This window comes from Carlito syrichta, unplaced genomic scaffold (assembly GCF_000164805.1).
Source record: "Carlito syrichta isolate Samal-C Ts95f unplaced genomic scaffold, Tarsius_syrichta-2.0.1 Scaffold312068, whole genome shotgun sequence".
In the NCBI taxonomy this organism is placed as follows: Eukaryota; Metazoa; Chordata; class Mammalia; order Primates; family Tarsiidae; genus Carlito; species Carlito syrichta.
The window spans coordinates 171735-191741 of NW_007256164.1; the positions used below are offsets into that span (position 1 = coordinate 171735).

Consider the following 20007-nt stretch of genomic DNA (forward strand, 5'->3'; position numbering starts at 1 on the left):
GTGGGCTCAGGCAATCCTCTCCCCTCAGCCTCCCAAATTGCTGGGATTATAGGCATCAGCCACCATGCCCAGCCTACAATTAGCCTTTTAAAGGTCCCATCATCAAATAGTCATGTGAGGTCCTTGGGTTAGGGCTTCAGCACGTAAATTCTGGGGGGCCTCAGTTTAGCCCCTGACACCCACTTACAGCTAATATGTGTGCCAGTCCCCAGCTACGGGTGAAGCACTGGGTCCAGGAAGATGCCCCATGTCTGATGGCTGGAGTCTTGGCTGGGAAACCCATCCAGAACTTCTTTGAGTTGGAGTCTCACTGTGTCACCCAGGCTGGAGTGCAGTGGCACACTTATGGCCACTGCAGTCTTGGCCTGTCGGGCTAAGGCGATACTTCCACCTCAGTCTTCCAAATAGCTGGAACTAAAGGCACACGCCACCATGACTGGTTAATTTTTAAAATTTATTGTAAAGACAAGGTCTCACCAAGTTGTGCAGGCTCGTCTCAAACCCCTGGACTCAGGCAATCCTCTCCCCTCGGCCTCCCAAAGTGCTGGGATGACAGGCTTGAGCCACTGCGCCCAGCGACGGTCATCATTATTTACCTACAATCTCAAGTAAGATGGGATATGTTAACACCTGTGGCAGGATAACACTTCATTCTGTGCACACCAATCTTTAATGTTTTAATACAATTCTGTTTATTAAAACAAATTAAGTGCACAGTCTAAACAAATATTCCAAAGTTCACTGTATGCTTGCAAATAAAAACTGATTACAAACTTTCAAAAAACATTTCTGTTCTTCTTATAGAGTGATATATATGAGTGCAGTTTTCTTCAGTTTTCAAAACTGAAGCTAATTATTTATTATCAAGCATAAATATACAACATATACCTTTTCAGAGAGCAATGATCTTTTCTTAGATGTCAAGAGAGCTCTATTTAGATACATCAGAATATTAATGAACTGGTCTCATTTTTTTTATGCAATTGGTAAGACAATTAATTTTTAAAATTCTCAATGTTTCTATGTCTTTTATTCCAGTGCCAAAAAATGTTGCCCTGAGCACCTATCTCATTCAGGACTCACTGCTCAACATGAGTCACAAGGAACCACTTAGACTTTTTAATGCATCTTACACTTTAGTGTGTTTCAACAACCCTGGAAAAGTTAAGGAATTATACTCGCCTAGTATAAAAAGGCCTATCATAGCATTATAGTAGTAACAGCAACAATTGACAACATGCTTTTACATAAACACTAGGAATGAAGGCATAGCAACAAGTGAGTTGTTACATCAACAATATTTGCTTTTCAAAAAATCTTCAATTCTGCCAATGCAAAAACAAAAGTATACATGGTATATACCTATGCTTCCATAAAAAAAGAAAAAATGATCAGTCTTGTAACCCACTCAACATGTAAGCAAATAACTCATCTAATTATTTTGACTTTGACTTATTAGTTTGCTGTCTGAACGTATGAGTGCCACAGTACTTTATAGTGTGAATCCTCTCATATTTATGTAAACTTGACTTTTGTTTAAATAATTTTTCACAGCCGGGCTCGGTGGCTCAGCCTGTAATCCCACACCTTTGGGAGGCTGAGGTGAGTGGATTGCCTGAGCCCACGGGTTTGAGACCCGCCTGGGCAATTTGGCAAGACCTCATTTCTACAGTTAAATCAAAATGAGCCGGGCGTGGTAGCGCACGCCTGTAGTTCCAGCTACTTGGAAGGCTGAGGCAGAATGATCGCCGGAGCCCAGCAGGTCGAGGCTGCGGTGGCCTGGAGTGGCCACTGCACTCCAGTCTGGGTGACAGAGTGAGACTCCAATTCAAAATAATAATAATAATAATAATAATGATAATTTTTCACATACATTGCATCTGTAAACTTTTCGGTATGAACACCCTGGTGTTTTCTCAGGCATATATTTTGAACAATGGTCATTCCACATTCATTAAGTTTATAAAGGTTTACTTCAATGTCAACTCTCAAAAGTCAAACAAAGTGTCAGCTACAGTCAAAGGCTTTAGACAGTCTTTACATTTGTACATTCAAAAGATCTGTGTTGTAAGTAAAGGCAATGCTACTTTATATGGTTTTTTTTTTGAGTCGGAGTCTCACTCTGTGCCCAAGCAATCTCACGGCCACTGCAGCCTCGACCTGCTGGGCTCAGTTGATCCTTCTGCCTTGGCCAAGTAGCTGGAACCACAGACATGTGTCATCATGCCCAGCTAATTTTTTTTATTTATTGTAGAGAAGAGGTCTCACCATGTTGATCTGGCTAGTCTTGAATCCCTGAGTTCAGGCAATCATCTCCCCACCACCACCCAAAGTGCTGGGATTACAGGCTTGAGTCACTGCACTCAGCCCTTTATATGTCTTTCTCTAAGTTCTCTATGGATTATATTTTAATAAATATTTCTTCAGTCTTTACAGGTACAGGGCATTTATCAAGTATTAGCTCTCTGATGTTGACAAAAGTTGGAGTAACAGTTAAAGGTTTTGCCACATTCTTTACATTCCTAGGGTTTATCTCCAGTATGGATATTCATATGTTGAACAAGTCCTGGGTGAGAGTGAAAGGTTTTGTCACTTTATATTTGTAGCCTTTCTCTCCATATGTTCCGCAAGTACTGAATGAAAGTAAAAGGCTTTGCCACATTTTCCCCCTTTGTAGGGTTTCTCTTTAGTATGGATTCTCTGATGTGTAGTGAAGTGCAAAGTCTTTGCTGCATTTTTCACATTTGAAGGGTTTCCCTTCAGTATGAGTCTTCATATGTTGAGCAAATCCCTCATGAGAGCAAAAGTCTTTGCCACATTCTTTACAGTTTTAGGGCTTTTCTCCAATATGGATATTCGTATGTCCAGCAAATCCCATAGGAGAGTGAAAGGCCTTGCCACATTCTTCACATTTGTAGGGTTTGCCTTCAGTATGAATCTCAACTAAGGCCTGACCAGACAGAGATGGTGACCCAATCCCTCAGGAACAGATGGTGTTCCACCTTTGGGGCAGCGCCTTTCTGAAGAGAGTGAGTCTGTTATCTTTGTGATTTACTTTTATTCTTTTTATTTACAAGACAAACTTTCACTCTGTCACCCAGGCTGGAGTGTGATGGCAGGATCCCAGTTCACTGCAGCCTCAATCTTCTGGGTTCAGGTGATTCTTCCACTTCAGCCTTCACAGTAGCTAAGACTACAAATGTGTACCACCGGGCCACCTAATTTTTTTTTTTTTTTTTTTGAGACAAGGATGGTCTTGAACTTCAGGGCTCAAGCAAGTCTCTCACCTCAACCTCCATGGACCGCAGGGGGAGAGGAGGGAAGTGCAGTCAAACCTTACTGCTAATGGTAGTCTATATTTGCAGCTGCTTTCCATGGATAGCATCACTGCCTAGGCTCCACCATAGATCATCAGGCATTACACTCTCATAAGAAGCATGTGACTCATGGAAGGCAGAGGTGGAAGGATCACCTACCTGAGCCCAACAGGTCGAGGCTGCAGTGGCCATGAGCGTGCCACTGCACTCCAGCCTGGGCAAGCGTGAGACTCCAACTCAAAAAAAAAAAGAAGCATGCAATCTAGATTCCTCTCATAAACGGTTCACAGTAAGTTTTGCACTCCCATGAGAATCTAATGCTGGTGCTGATGTAACAGACAATGGAACTCAGGCGGTAATGTGAGCAACGGGGGAGCAGCTGTAAAGACAGATGAAGCTTTGCTCCCTCACCTACCACCACCCAGCCCCTGCTGTATGGTCTGCTTCCTAACAGGCTGATACCGCAACCCCTGCTCTGATTCTCACAGCTCAATTCTCCAACTGTCCTGGGTCTCCTAAGATACCAGGGTTCAGCTCCACCCCGGGGGTCCCTGTGGCCCAGCCCTCACTGGTTAAGAAGCAACCTTCCTGATGTACTAGATTCTGGGATGCCCTTGGTGTCTACTTGGCTATGATCTGGTTTAGGTCTACAAATGCCCATGATTGAAATCTGGTCACTCTAATGGCTGAACTCAATTTTTGAAGAAATTCAAACTTTTCACTTGATTTCTTATTGTACAAAAAAAGTGTCCTTCAATTTTCAAAATACTGCTATGTCTGTAAGTCACCAATCCAGTTCATCTGACTCTAGCCTATGCTGTCTTTGAGCACTTTCACAATATTAGGTACGTTTTACATCACTGATGGACATGCATAATGTGTTTTGTTCCTTAGCCATTTTTCTTCTTCCTTCCACTCACACTGTACTGAGTAAACTCTCCTTCGAGTTACATATTTCAAAATTTCTGATTCCTATTCTTCTATTTTTTAGATTATGTTATGTACTATTATGATTCCTGAGGCAGTGATGCTATTTATCTATATCATCTATCTAGGTTTTGAATCAATGTATACACAACATTTTAAGTATGACGTTCACTTCAAAGACAGCATTAATCAAATGAATGCTCCCATCACCATGCAACAGGCAGGAAAGCCAAAGAAAATGTCAGAAGCACAATTGAGTGAACACCATAATACACACTGCTACCATAATTCAATTCAACTTCAAAAGTATGTCAATAATATCTCTTAAAACGTCCCCTTCCTGCTGTGGGAGCTTTTCTGTCCTCTCAATAAAATTCTGCTTTCTAAAAAAACACAACAGAAAAAAAAATGCGTATACAAGCTGGGCGAGGTAGTTCAAGCCTGTAATCCCAGCACTTTGGGAGGCTGAGGCAAAAGGATTGCCTAAGTCCGCGGGTGTGAGACCAGCCTGGGCAACATGGTGAGACCGTGTCTCTACAATAAATTAAAAAATTAGCTGGGTGTGGTAGTGTGCACCTGTGGTTCTGGCTACTTTGAGGGCTGAGGCGGAAGGATAGCTGGTGGGGTGGCCATAAGCATGCCACTCCACTCCAGTGTGGGCGATGGAGTGAGACTCCAACTCAAAAAAAAAAGTGCTTGGGTGACAGAGTGAGACTCCAACTCAAAAAATAAAATAAAATTTTTTTTAAAAAGTGTATACTTATTTTTGGCACCTCATATATATAGAGAGTGTCAAAAAATGCATACACATTTTCTTTTTAAAGCAGGATTTATTAAGAGGACAGAAAAGCTCCCACAGAGAGAGAGGACCCGAAGGGGTTGCCCTACACATTTTAAGAAATAAACAAAACTATTAAAACTGTAATATTTAATATATACCAATAACAAAAGGTGAACACAAGTCATGCTTGACTTCTGTAATTACAAGAGATGCTCTAAGTGGTTAACATCAACATCCAGACACTTCTGATTACAGCTAACTAGAAGTAATACATAGATAACTTAAAATGCATATAATTTTTTTAGCTCCCCAAGCGTGTGTGTGTGTGTGTGTTTGTTTGAGATGGGGTCTCGCTCTCCCAAGTAGCTGAAGCAACAAGCACCACCATACCTGGCCAATTTTTAATTTTTTTTAGAGATGGAGGTCATGCTATGTTGCTCTGGTTGGTCTTAAACTCCAGGACTCAAGTGATCCATCCACCCCAGGCTTCTAATATTTTGGCATTACAGAAATTAGCTAGCAATGCAGACAACAGTGAGTAATGTATCCATGAAACATTCACATACAAGTTTCTGTGTGGACACGTTTTCATTTCTATGGGGCATATACTCAGTAGTGAAGTTGGAGGGTCATGTGGTAACTCTATGTTAGTTTTACAGAAACTGCCAAAATAGTCTCTAAATTTACTGCATCATTTTACCACCCCACCAGCACTATATGGTTCTGAGTTTCCTTTTTTTTTTTTGTGGAGTTGGAGTTGGAGTCTTACTCTGTCACCCAGACTGAAGTACAGGGACAAAAATCAGCCTCAACTTGCTGGGCTCAGGTGATCCTTCCATCTCAGCCTTCCAAGTATCTGGAACTCTGGAACTACAGGGGCATGCCACCATGTCCAGCTAATTTTTTTTTTTTTTTTTTAATTTAGTGTAGAGACAAGGGCTAGCCAAAGGCTGGTCTCAAACCCCTGGGCTCAGATAATTCTTTTGCCCTGGCCTCCTAAGTGCTGGGATTACAGACCACCACACCTGGTCTCGTATCTGTCTTCTTTTTTTTTTTGAGTTGGAGTCTCACTCTGTCACCCAGACTGGAGTGCAGTGGCTGCTCCTGGCCACCGCAGCCTCGACCTGCTGGGCTCCGGCGATCCTTCCGTCTCAGCCTTCCGAATAGCCAGAATTACAGGCATGTGCTACCACGCCCAGCTGATTTTTTGTAGAGATGAGGTCTCGCCAAGTTGCTCAGGTGGGTCTCGAACCTGCAGGCTCAAGCAATCCACTCACTTCAGCCTCCCAAAGGCCATATCTGTCTTCTTAAACACACCCATACTAGTAGGAGTAAAGGACTATTTCATTGAGACAATGATGTCCATTTCCCTAATGAATAAGGATTTTGAGCGTATGTCTTGTGCTCACCGGGCACTTGTATCATTTATTCTTGTATTCTGATGTGTTGTCATCAGTAATTATTAAAATTTTCCCTGACAAGAGTATTTCTGTCTGCATGTTTACTTACAGAAATTCACACTGGCATGAAATGATTTATCCAATCAATGTCCTGTCTGATATAACTATAATGTATTAGACAATAAAAGTTAATTATTGCACTGGTATAACTTCCTTTTATAAAAGTAAAGCATTCGCAGTCATTTTGTATACTTATATACTAATTTATATTCAGATCAATTGATTACATTGGCTTACCTTGGAGATTTTGTTATAAAGTATGTAAAAGTCACACAGATTGGTAAAATGTCATCTCTATAATAAACTAAAAATTAGCCAGTCAGGATGTGGCACCTGCAGTTCCAGTTACTCAGGAGACTAAGGGGTAGAGACTGTAGTAGCCATGAACATGACACTGCACTTTAGCCTGGGTGACAAAGCAAGACTTTGACTAAAAAATAAAATAAAATAAGAATATCTAATTCTTAAGAGTATAAAAAAAACAGCTGGGGCCAGACTCAGTAGCTCAGCCTGTAATCCCAGCACTGGGAGGCCACGATGAGAGGACTGCCTGAGCCCAGGGGTTCAAGACCAGCCTGGGCAACTTGGTAGACCTCTTTTCCACAATATATCAAAAAAATTAACCAGGTGTAATAGTGTGTACCTATAGTTCCGGCTACTTGGAAGGGTGAGGCAGAAGGATCACTTGAGTAGAGCAGGCTGACACTGCGATGGTTGTTGAGCATGCCACTGCACTCCACCCTGGGCAACAGAATGAGACTCTGACTCAAAAAAAAAACAAACAAAGAGTGTAAAAAAGCATCACTCAAGAACTTTTGGCTAATGCTTTCAAACAATTAAACTTTATTTGGTTTTTGAGAATCCAATTATTTTTATATCAGTTTTGGTAGTCTACATGTTACAGAAGATATTTTTCTCTCAATTTTCTAACTTATTACTATAAAGTTGTTTATATCAGCCTCTAAAGGCTTAAGAGAACTTCTGTCAATTTAATGCTTAAGTATGTCTTTTCCGTTTTTCTTAATATTGTACTAACTTTGTGCATGTTATGGTCAATTTTATTCTATTCCATGTTATATTTTTATCTACATTGTATTACCTACATTTTACTTTATTATTACACATTATTTGCACCTAGTCTATGCTATTTTTTTAATAAATTCCAGAGGTTGACACATAGCACATATAGTCAGGCATCTTCCATTCTAGTAACCGAATTTGCTGCTATCTTATTTCACCTAAATACTCTCGAATCAAATATGGTATGCAAATCTGACATGGAGAATTTCTATCTTTTTTTGCAAAAATATGATTATTCATTAAGAGTATTGCACAGTTCTAATTTTTAATATTTTAAATCTTTTAATAACACATTTCAAAAATACTACTACTTAATCAGTAGCTAAGCTAATCTCTTTGGTTAAAATATTTTACATCTGTTAAAATATTCTTCAGATGAAATTACTTAATAGCCAGGTGCAATGGCTCACACCAGTAATCCCAGCACTATGGGAGGCAGAGGCAAGAGGACTGTCTGAGCCCACAGGTTCTAGACCAGCCTAAACAACATGGCAAGACCTTGTGTCTACAATAAATAAAAAATTAGCCAGGTGTGGTGGCTTGGGCCTGTAGTTCTAGCTACATGGAAGGCTGAGGCAAAAGGATCACCTGAACTCAGCAGGTTGAGGCTGCGGAAGCCATGAGCATGCCACTGCACTCCAGCCTGGGTGACAGGGACACCAACTCAAAAGAAAAAAAAATTATTTAACTGATTAAAACTTGATGGAAAATGTGATATAAAGCTAAGGATCAATATATATCAATGAAATCAAGCATGTTTCTTTTATTGTTGAAATTTGGGAGTTTTCAATATATTTTATCTGTTAACTATATTCACAAAAGATCTGCTTAATTTTTCACCATAATTGCCCATTTTTAATGATTCTGTAAAAAACTCTCTTGAACACATCAAAGTAGCAAGTACCCCCTAAGAAATGGGATGTAATCTTGAGGCCCAGACACTTTGTCCTCCGCTCTTCCCCAGACCATGAATGCTGGCTGCCCCATAGATTCATTTCCCAAAGTTCAAAATGTAAGGTCCACCCCGCCTCTCTCACCAGAAAGGCTAATTGAGATTCTTGCTTGATATTCTACCCTTGAAGTGTTCCATAAATCAGTTGGTTTCTTTATATGTCTCATATTTTCCTATGAGTTAAATTCTAATTAAAATCTCAGTGTGATTTTTGTGCTCAAGTTGTCCCACTCAAGCATTTTCAATTTTTACCTGAAAATGCTTGAAAAATATGCTACTCTCTTCCCACAAAAAATTATATATTTTAAATTGTATTTATTTATTTAGAACTGCTTTTTGTAGAGACAACATCTTGCTATGTACCCAGGATGATATCGATCTCCTGAGTTCAGGCAATTCTCCGGACTCGGCCTCATGGGTAGCTGAGGCTATAGGCATGTGCCACCATGATTTTTTGGATTTTTTTTGTTTGTAGATCAAGGTCTCACTATGTTGTTCAGACTGGCCTCAACCTCCTGAACTCAAGCAGTTCTTGTGCCTTGGCCTCCTGAAGTACTGGGATTACAGGTATGAGCCACCATTTCCAGCTATAAATTTGAGATAGAAGGTCAAATGGCAAACCAGGTCTTCGATATCCTGCCATGCTGTGTCTGAGATCTTATTTTCTCTCAAGCCCCCTCCCAGTCCACATCATGGGAAACAACTGCTTTTACTTTTCACATTCTTCAATAGTGGACGCTAAATGCTTTACATGACATTAAACTCTGCCTATATTTCTGTAGCCAGTTAATTTCAGAGCATTTTTATTTATTTTCAGAGCATCTGAAATTAGTTGATTTAAAGTTGTATACTCCTGTAAGATTTTTCTTATCTCTACATTATTAGAAGATATTTAATTGGCCATTGTTTTGCTAAGCTCTCGTCTGGCCATGTAGCTCTTTGTGCGATGGCTGCCATGTTTTCCTAAGCCTTGTGGCCCCCTCCCCCACCTTGGGAAGGTGACTTTTCTCTCTCCCTCCAATTTACTTTCTAAATAAACTATATTTCCAAGATTTTAAAAAGATAATATTTAAAGATTGCTAATCTCTAAACTACTCCATTAAAAAATTTTTGAGGCCAGGTGTGGTGGCTCACACCTATAATCCCAGCACTTTGGGAGGTGGAGGCAAGAGGACTGCCTGAGCGAAGGGGTTCGAGACCAGCCTGAGCAACATGGTGAGACCTCGTCTCTACAATAAAAAAAAAAAAAAAAAAAATTAGTCGAACATGATGGCCCATGTCCATGGTTCCAGCTACTTGGAAGGCTGAGGCAGAAGGATCACCTGAGCCCAGCAGGTCGAAGCTGTGGTGGCCATGAGCATGCCACAGCACTCCAGCCTGAGTGACAGAGTGAGATTTACTCTGTCACTCAGGCTGGAGTGCAGTGACATGATCACAGCTCACCACAGCCTCAACCTCCTTAAATCAGGCAATCCTCCCGCCTCAGCCTCCTGAGTAGCTGGGATTGCATGCGGGCACTAACTCATCTGGCTTGTTTTTTCTTTTTGTCGTGATAGGGTTCACTATGTTGTCCATGCTGGTCTCAAACTCCTGGCCTAGTAATCCTTCCACCTCAGCCTCTCCCCAACGTTAAAGATTTACTGAATGAAAAATTAGAGAAGCATTTTCATCACGTTCAGTTTGTACCTGCCATTCTTACCACAAGATAAATTTTCTGAGGACAGAGATTTGGTCTATGGTTCACATACTCGCTGTTGTGTGCCTGTTTATAGTCATGGGTAAACCTCTGTAAGGGAAGAATAAATGACTGTAAAGTGTTAAAAAAATCAAGACTGCCCACAAAAAATCTAGAGCCATCTTACCAGCTTAGGGGATGGTGTATTCCTTCCACAGCAGACGGAGCTGAGCCTGGACGTCCTGGGGACATGACTCAAGAAGGCAAGGAGTCTGACTGGGAGAAACAAGCAGTTGTCAGTGCTAAGGTGGTCACAGTCACAAACCGGGGTTAAAAACACAGACAAAGATAATGTTAGGATGGAGGAGGGGCCAGGAGTGATGGCTCATGCCTGTAATCCCAGAACATTGTAAGGCCAAGGCAAGAGATCACTTGATCCCAAAAGTTCAAGACCAGCCTGAGAAACATAGTAACAGCTCATCTCTACATAAAATTTTTAAAAATTAGCCAGATTTGGTGGCCCCTGTAGTTCCAGCAACTCAGGAGGCTGAGATGGGAGGTTCGCTTGAGCCCAGAAGTTTGAGCCAGCCTAGGCAACACAGCAAGTCCTCTTTCTACAAAACAATTTTAAAATTAGCTGGGCATGACGGCACGTGCCTGTAGTCACATCTACTTGGGAGGCTGAGGTGAGAGGATCACTTGAGCCCAGGAGGTCGAGGGCTGTGGTGAGCTGTGATTGCACCACTTTACTTCAGCCTAGGGGAGTGAGATTCCAACCCTATCTTTAAAAAAAAGATGGGGGGAGTGTGTAAAATGACACATAGGTATTCCCTATGACAAGGATGCTTTGGGTCAATCTAGACTTGGGACGTTGGCCTGTGACCATGTTGGACGTACTGCTTATGACTGTATGGGCCAGTTCATGAGTCTCAAACACACAATATTATAGGATGATGGCAATGCTGAATGTAGTAATCTTGTGATTTCATTAATAACCAATACAAAAGAGTATCCTAGATTTTTCTTTATTGCTCCTTTTGGGGGGGGGTCAGAGTCTCACTATCACTCATGCTGGCGTGCAGTGGCAAAATTACATATCTCCACAGCCTCAACCTCTTAGACTCAGGCGATCCTCCTGCCTCACCTTCCTGAGTGGCTGGGACTACAGGTGCATACCACCATGCCTGGCTAATTTTTACTATTACTTTTGTAAAGGTGAGGTTTTTCTCTGTTTTCCAGGCTAATCTCAACCTCCTGGCCTCAAGTAATCCTGTTGTCTCAACCTACCAAAGTCCTGGGATACAGGCGTGAGCCACTGTGCCATGCCTCCAATCCTTTCTTTTTGTGTAGCTTTTGTCATTCCCCTTGCCAGTCACACTCCTAAGAAAAAATAGTGCTTACCAGCCTGTTCACAATCCAGCACAGGATGCTGCAGGGCCCAGTGTTTCTGGGAGCTTGTAGTGTCAGCTCTGCCACCTGGAGTTCATGGGGGTGGTCGTGATGGCCTGGAAGACGCTTAAGAGGCAGGTAGTGCTGATGTACAAATCCTTGTCTATCCTGGGAACACAGAAAACAAATTTGTATCCAACATCACTGAGGAGATGATTTAACCCCAAAGCAGCCATTGCCTGTGGGACTCCAGAGAAGATACCATAGAGTTGGCTACAGTAAAGTGCTTAGAATCAAGTCTATGTAATTTAATTCATGAAGGGAATTTCTCAGGAATCAAACTATGGTCTGAAATAAGATCATTCTGCTGCTAAATCCTTAGAGGCCATTGATCATTTTCCAGAGATTGATATTCTCGTTCAGAGTGAGAAGACCCTGCAAAGAACCATGAGGGTCATTTTATTGTAGTAAATAAAACTCATGACTAACCACATATTATGGTTAATCCATGAATTCTTATTAAGTTAGATTTTTCTTTCCTCCAAGAGCTCTATTATTATATGTGTATAATATATAACATATTATATCAAGAATCTCTACTATGAGACTGCTGTTATTGTTTTACACGTACTTCCACAACAATTCTAAGAAGTGCTTTATTTACTTGTTTTTTTGAGTTGGAGTCTCCCTCCATCACCCAGACTGGAGTACAGTGGCACACTCACGGCCAACCCAGCTTTGATACCAGAAGGCTAAATGACATTTTTAATGTCACTTCTGGGACAGGGTAGTAGCTCACACCTGTAATTCTGGCACTTTGAGCAACTGAGACCACAGGACTGCTAGAGCCCAGGATTTCAAGGGAAGCCTGGCCAACTTGGCAAGACCTCGTCTCTATAATAAGACATTAGCCAGGTGTGGTGGTGTAGTCCTAGCTACTCAGGATGCTGAGCCAGAAGGATCACCTGAGCCCAGGAGGTGGAGGCTGTGGTCAACCACAGTCATGCCACTGCACTCTGGCCTGGGCAACAGAGTGAGACCCTGATTCCAAAAATAAAGTCATCACCTTATAAGAGGCAATGTCAGAAGTTGACAGTGTACATTACTACTACGCTGTCTCAACATCAGAAATATTTACATTTAAAAATGATCCCCATATTTTACAATGTTATTGTATACCTTGCGACTTTTTAAAAGAATCATATATTTTTTCCAACTGTGATTGTAGCAGTTTTTTATGTAAACGCAACTGCTTATCTTATAGGCATATATGTATAATCTACAGTGATTCAGAGATCCAGGAAAGACAGGTGGGCTGCTTTTAGTACAACCTAAAAATAATAATCAGGCCAGGTGTGGTGGCTCAAACCTGTAATCCCAGCACTTTGGGAGGCGGAGGAGAGAGGACTGAGTCCAGGGGTTCGTGACCAGCCTGGGCAACTTGGTGAGACCTCATCTCTGCAACAAATCAAAAAATTAGTCGGGCGAGGTGGCGCACGCCTGTAGTTCCAGCTACTCGGAAAGCTGAGGCGGAAGGATCACCTGAGCCCATGAGGACGAGGCTGTGGTGGCCATGAGCGTGCCACCGCACTCCAGCCTGGGCAACAGAGACTCCAAAAATAAATAAATAAATGAATAATAACCATTTAAGACCAAATGGGATGTACTGAATGCACAGATGATTTCCTGTTGGAACTAAAAGGAGACTTTTCTCTCTTATCCAGAGAAGGAGCACGTGATGGAAGAACTGTGTGCGTGGCAAAGGGACAGGAAACAGAAGGAGGAGGTCCAATGTTGCAAGGGATACACTAAATTTCCTTTAGTAGTGAAAGAAAATTAGTGCTTGTGAATAGACAAAATCAAATGAAATTATTTCAAATACAGAATTGTTTTTTGGTTTTTTTTGAGTTGGAGTCTCACTCGGTCGCCCAGACTGGAGTGCAGTGGTCATTCCCGGCCACCACAGCCTCACCTGCTGGGGTCCGGCGATCCTTCCACCTCAGCCTTCAGAGTAGCCGGAACTACAGGTATGTGCTACCATGCCCAGCTAATTTTTTGATTTATTGTAGAGATGAGGTCTCGCTGCCCAGGCAGGTCTCGAACCCGTGGGCTCAGGCAATCCACTCACCTCAGCCTCCCAAAGGCGTGGGATTACAGGCTGAGCCATCGAGCCCAGAACTGTTAAATATCCTAAAGCATAACTCTGTTATGCAAAAGGAAAACTACATGTAAAGAGAGTTGCACATTGACTCAGTTTAAATAGTACTAACATGAACACTAAGTCTGGGAATGGCATGAGAACATGTTTTTTGTCCTTCACGCAGTCTGAAAAAATAGAGTATTTTCTAGCAAAGAAAGTATCAACAAAATAATTCATCTCCAAAAACTGTAGATCATGACTTTTTCTTTTTCTAACACAAAAGCCTAATGTCACGTTACTTTTCTTGCTGACTTTATGAGGGAGACAGTCTTATCACAACTGCACAAATAATGCTTTCTATCACCACAGCCATGGTCTCCATTCAGCATATAGATGGCCCGAGCTGGATGATATGCCACACTTACTGTTACCACAGAATGAGTTGATCCCGTGGGTTACACCACTTACATCATTACAGGCATGGGTGCTGCATTACCCCCACTAATCCCGTTGTGACAGGACAATCAGGGTTACCATAATTAATTTTTTATTTTAAGGAAACTTTCTTATAGCTAAGTCATATAAAAGCCACTTGAATCTAAAAGATACATTTTTTTTCCCTTGGAATTTAGCATCCCTTTGCTTTGCTTGCCTAGTCTTCCAGACAAGTTTGAAGTGCCACCTTATCCAATAGTTGGTTTTTGCCAGGGAGAAAGTCATCACAAGCCAGACTACTCAACAGCCAGGAGGTGGAGGGCATCTGCTAAGACCCCCTAGGAATGTCCTCCCAGGGCCCAGAAAAGGAAACATAAACTCCCTAAACTCTAGGAATGTGTCTGTTCTTCTTTTAAGATATGTAATTATTTTTTAAGCCTGTCATCCCAGCACTTTGGGAGGCCGAGGCAGGTGAACTGCCTGAGCCTATGGGTTTGAGACCAGTGAAGGCAACTTATTGAGACCTCATCTCTACAATAAATCAAAAAATTAGCTGGGCATGGTGGCGCATGCCTGTAGTTCTGTCTGTTTGGAAGGCTGAGGCAGATGGATCATGGGAGTCCAGCAGGTTGATGCTGGGGTGGCCATGAGTGTGCCACTGCACTCCAGCCTGGGTGACGAAGTAAGACTCCACCACAAAAAAAAAAAAAAAAAAAAATATATATATATATATATATATATATACATATATATATAATTATTTTTTTCTAGCCTTTATACATTATACGTTTGAACATTTACTGAGTATGTTTCAGTTGAGTCACTGAGTCTTGTAAACTAGATCTCCCTGTGTAACATACCATGATAGACTGCAGGCAGAGTCCACAGCCATAAATTGTTCAAAGAACATGTAAGAACTCGTGAGCTTAAAGAATGACAAGACTGCTGGGCTTGGTGGCTCAGCCTGTAAACCCAGTGCTTTGGGAGGCTAAAGTGAGTGGATTGCCTGAGCCCACGGGTTCGAGACCTGCCTGGGCAACTTGGTGACACCTCATCTCTACAATAAATCAAAAATTAGCCGGGCGTGGTAGTGCGCGCCTGTAGTTCCAGCTACTTGGAGGACTGAGGTGGAAGGATCGCTGGAGTCCAGCAGGTCGAGGTTGCAGTGGCCAGGAGCGGCCACTGCACTCCAGTGTGGACGACAGAGTGAGACTCCAACTCAAAAAAAAAAAAAAAAAAAAAGAATGACAAGACTGACATAACATCTGAGTTCTGGAATATGTGGGGAGTTAAATGCAGATTGAACAGGACTCTGAGTCATGGTCACAAGACTCATAGCTGATATTAATCAACAGCTAAGATTGATAGGACTTTGCCTGGGTTTTTAACTAAAAATACTAACTATAACTGTGTAAGGGGACTCTGGTCAATATACTTACGTGTCTCCCTGAAATCTGATTTCAAAATAAATGTCTCTCTCCCGGTTTTTTGCCTCTGTATTCTATTGGCTGTGAGGGCAAGCAGTCATCATTACATCAGACCATCACATGGTCCTGTGTCCTCACTTTCCCACAAAATGGCAATGATTATTTCTCCTGTAGCAACAGTGACACTGTACACATAGCAAGCTAAAGATAATTTCAAAAATATCTTGACCCACATAACAGTTACCAGGAACAGTAATAGCTTTCTAGCAAGCTTCTTGAGAGAGGACACTGTTTGGAAGAGGTTCTTTGTTTCAGGGCCAACAAGGAGGGAGAAGTGCTGACGACTGAGAAATAAGGAGCTGACTGGATTCTCTGCTTCCGAGACATAATCCTGAAAATCTAATGTTCTGTTAATTCCAAATTCCTGAGCCAAAGTGTCATTTAATTATGAATGGAGGAATGGGATCACACAAAGGGAGAAAGACAGATCAAAGTAGGTTACACTGTAAAAAAAAAAAAATTTGGCCCGGGACAGTGGCTCACACTTTGGAGGCCAAGGAGAGAAGACTGTGGGAGTCCACCAGTTTGAAACTTGCTTGGGCAACTTGGCGAGACCTCATCTCCACAACAAAAAATTATCTGGGCATGGTGGCGCACACCTATAGTCCCAGCTACTTGGAAGACCGAGGTGGAAAGATCGCCTGAGTTCAACAAGTCAAGGATGCAGTGGCTATGAGCATGCCACTGCCCTCCAGCCTGGGCAACAGAGTAAGACTCCGACTGGAAAAAAAAGAAAAAAAAAGTTTGAAGTACTGATGTGAAAAATTCAGAGAAACTTATGCAGTACAAATTTACAAGCAAATTTACTTAATATGTATTCTAGGAATATATCAACATTTTCCTCTTAGAGATTCTGCACTAAGCAATATCAATAGACGTGGGATGTTTACAAAAGAGCCCCCTCAAATGCAAAAAAAGCACCAAGTTCACATAATCCAGCGGGAAATTCTACTAATAATGAAATTCTACCAATAACCCATAAACCATTCATGAGATATAAAGCACTCTACCAAGCAGGCTTTAGGAAGGGTTCACAAGGACCATATGACAACTTTGCCAGGCTTCAGGGGTATAGAATACTACAGACATATAGGATATTTGGATGTAAATGTAAAGATTATTAGAAGCATTGTGTCAGTACATCAAAATGTTATGCCATGATGGAGTACCCTTTAAGCTAGGAATATAGAGATTCAGCATTTGGCAATCCATTAATACGATTAGTCACATTAACAGAGTTAATGTGAATCTCTTATGAAATTTATGAATTAAAAAAGATATTGTGAGGCTCCTACAGAAAATCAGTTTTTTAAAATATCCAATTAACAAGGAATTAGTATAAAGTATTTCTGAAACACATGAAAATTTGTACAAGTAAAATAATTACGCTACATGTTTGGGAAAAGCACTGACAGTATCATTAAATCAATAATCCCCTCATCTGCTTATAAAGTGAGTTTTTTTAATACCAACATAGATATCCTGTGTTTGTGTTCAGAATATAGAAATTTTCTTTCAAAGAATAAGTTAAAAATCCATAAAAAGTCTGAAACAAAAAATAGGGTGACATCATATGTAATATGAACTGGGAAAGTAAAATAGTATGGTGATGACTTTAAAAACAGACTAGGCCAGACTAGGTGACTTAGCCTGTAATCCCAGCACTTTGGAAGGTTGAGACGAGTAGACTGCCTGAGCCTATGGGTTCGAGACCAGTCCAGGCAACTTGGCAAGACATTGTCTCTACAATAAATAAAAAAGTAGCCAGGCGTGGTGGTGTGTGTCTGTAGTTCCAGCTACTTGGAAGGCTGAGGCAGAAGGATCGCCGGAGCTCAGCAAGTCAACACTGGGGTGGCCGTGAGTGTGCTACCGCACTCCAGCCTGGGCGATGGAGTGAGACTCCAACTCAAAAAATAAATAAGTAAAGCCGGGCTTGGTGGCTCAGCCTGTAATCCCGTGCCTTTGGGAGGCTGAGGTGAGTGGATTGCCTGAGCCCGCGGGTTCGAGACCCACCTGGGCAGCGAGACCTCATCTCTACAATAAATAAAAAAATCAGCCAGGCGTGGTAGCGTACGCCTGTAATTCCGGCTACTCGGAAGGCTGAGGCGGAAGGATCGCCGGAGCCCAGCAGGTTGAGGCTGCGGTGGCCGGAAGCGGCCACTGCACTCCAGTCTGGACGACAGAGTGAGACTCCAACTCAAAAATAAATAAATAAATAAATAAATAAGTAAAAATAAATAGAGTAAGACATATATGGAAATGCACTATAAATAAAATCTGCAGTGGTGGAAGAGAAGATGTGGCCTTGCTGTGTCTTCCTGGAGCCTGGAGCTTACACATGTGCAGAGGATACTTTGTCTTTCAGTGTGGTTGCTCCCTGCAGGTCATTCTTCTCATCCAATGTGAGGAAGAGATGACCCAGCCCTTCTATACGATCAGAGTCTTGGGTCAACGTTGTGCACTGTAAGTCCTTTAGCACAAATCAGTCCTAATAAAACAGTAAGCAATATTATATGCAATGGAAGGTCCAGCAAGTTTTAGAGGTTCTTAATATAAACTATATAAAAACTTTTTGGAGAAATTAAAATGCAAAAATGTAAGACAGAAATTAAGAAGATGTGTTTTTATAAGTTTTTTATAAAACAACTCTGGATAATGTTTTTTTTTTTCCTTGAATAGGAGTCTCACTATGTCGCCCAGGCTGGAGTGCAGTGGCACACTCATGGCTACCACAGCCTCAACCTGCTGGGCTCAGGTGATCCTTTTGTCTCAGCCTCCCAAGTAGCTGGAACCATAGGTGCCTGCCACCATGCACAGTTAATGTTTTTTTTAAATATTGTAGAGATGAGGTCTTGCCAAGTTACCCAGGTTGGTCTGGAACTCCAGAGCTCAGGCAATCCATCTCCCAAAGTGCTTGGATTATAGGCATGAGCCACCATATCCAGCAGATAATGTTCTAGATTACATTATTCTGCTATTATTTCAATTGTTTAGGAAGCAAAAAAAAAAAAAATTGGCGATTTAAATAAAATGTAGAAACTACACTTTTATTATATCTAAATATTTTCAAAATTGTAACTGGGAGCCCTTCTGCGGGACTCAGACCCCATTTTAGAATCATATAGGGGCAAGTGATTAACACAACATGGATGCTTTCACACAGACGATATTTGTTTAAACAGGCCAGGTGGTACTATTCAGAAGCCTGGGCTGAGAAGCACTTAGGAAAGCCTTGACTCTAAAGCTTTAATTTGGGCACAAATCTTTTTAATATTTTGGGTCTTATTCTAAGAAACTGTGATCCTGTAGGTTTTAAGGGGTTCCTGAATGGGCTTTTTTTCTTTCTTTCTTTCTTTTTTTTCTTTGGAGTCTCATTCTGTCATCCAGACTGGAGCACAGTGGCACGCTCATGGCCACCACAGCCTTGACCTGCTGGGCTCAGGCAATCCTTCCACTTAAGCCTTCCTAATAGCTAGAACTACAGGCACACACCACCACGTCCTGCTACTATTTTGGTTTATTGTAGAAATGAGGTCTCGCCAAGTTGCCCAGGCTAGTCTCAAACCCGTGGGTTCAGGCAATTCTCTCACCTCAGCTTCTCAAAGTGCTTATAGGAGTGAGCCACTGTACCCAGTCTCTGAATGGGCTTTTAAAACAGGTCTCCCAAGGCTGAGGCAGAAGGACTGCTCGAGTCCAGCAGGTTGAGGCTGCAGTGGCCATGAACGTGCCACTGCACTCCAGCCTGGGCAACAAGTGTGAGATTCCAACTCAAAAAAATAAAAAAATAAAAATAATAATAGGTCTCCTGTGAATGATGTCACTTCACCTGGACCCACAGTCAGCAGCACTCAGCTACAGAAAGCAGGCCCAGCACACAGGGTCCCTCACACCCAACATTCCTATCACAACACAAATACTTTTTTCACCTTTTATCTGCTTTCGGGCTTGGGAAAATTGAAAGCACAAGCTCTGGGGAAACACTAGGAGCAGGCACCAAATACTCTGACCTCCTCTGATTAGGGCTGTGATGGGAGGCTCAAAAGATGGTAAAACTGGGCAGAGCTGGGAGAGGAAGTGAGCCCTAGGTGGGATTCTGATCTGTCTTTGAGGGTATTTCCTAAGCCTGCCCAAGACACTTGACTCCAAGAGTTTGTATAATTTTAATGTATTTAAGCCACTTCATTCCTGTCTATTTTAAACATATAATAGCAAGCAATTTCACCAAAAAACACTCAGGCTAAAGGACAATATTAGAAGCTAGTTATTTTATTTTATTTATTTTTATTTATTTATTTATTTATTTTTTGAGTTGGAGTCTCACTCTGTCGCCCAGACTGGAGTGCAGTGGCTGCTCCCGGCCACCG

General features: G+C 41.7%; 1 long non-coding RNA gene across 1 annotated transcript in view; it reads right to left on the bottom strand.

Moving 5' to 3' along the window:
• Positions 1–505: 505 nt before the first annotated feature.
• The window catches only part of LOC103272000, a 25011-nt gene continuing 5509 nt past the window's right edge, over positions 506–20007 (bottom strand). Inside the window, exons 2-4 of the long non-coding RNA XR_002482623.1 lie at positions 11594–11749; positions 10380–10468; positions 506–603 (exon numbers count right to left, since the gene is read on the bottom strand). This is a non-coding gene — a long non-coding RNA (uncharacterized LOC103272000). The remainder of the gene's footprint in view (positions 604–10379; positions 10469–11593; positions 11750–20007) is intronic.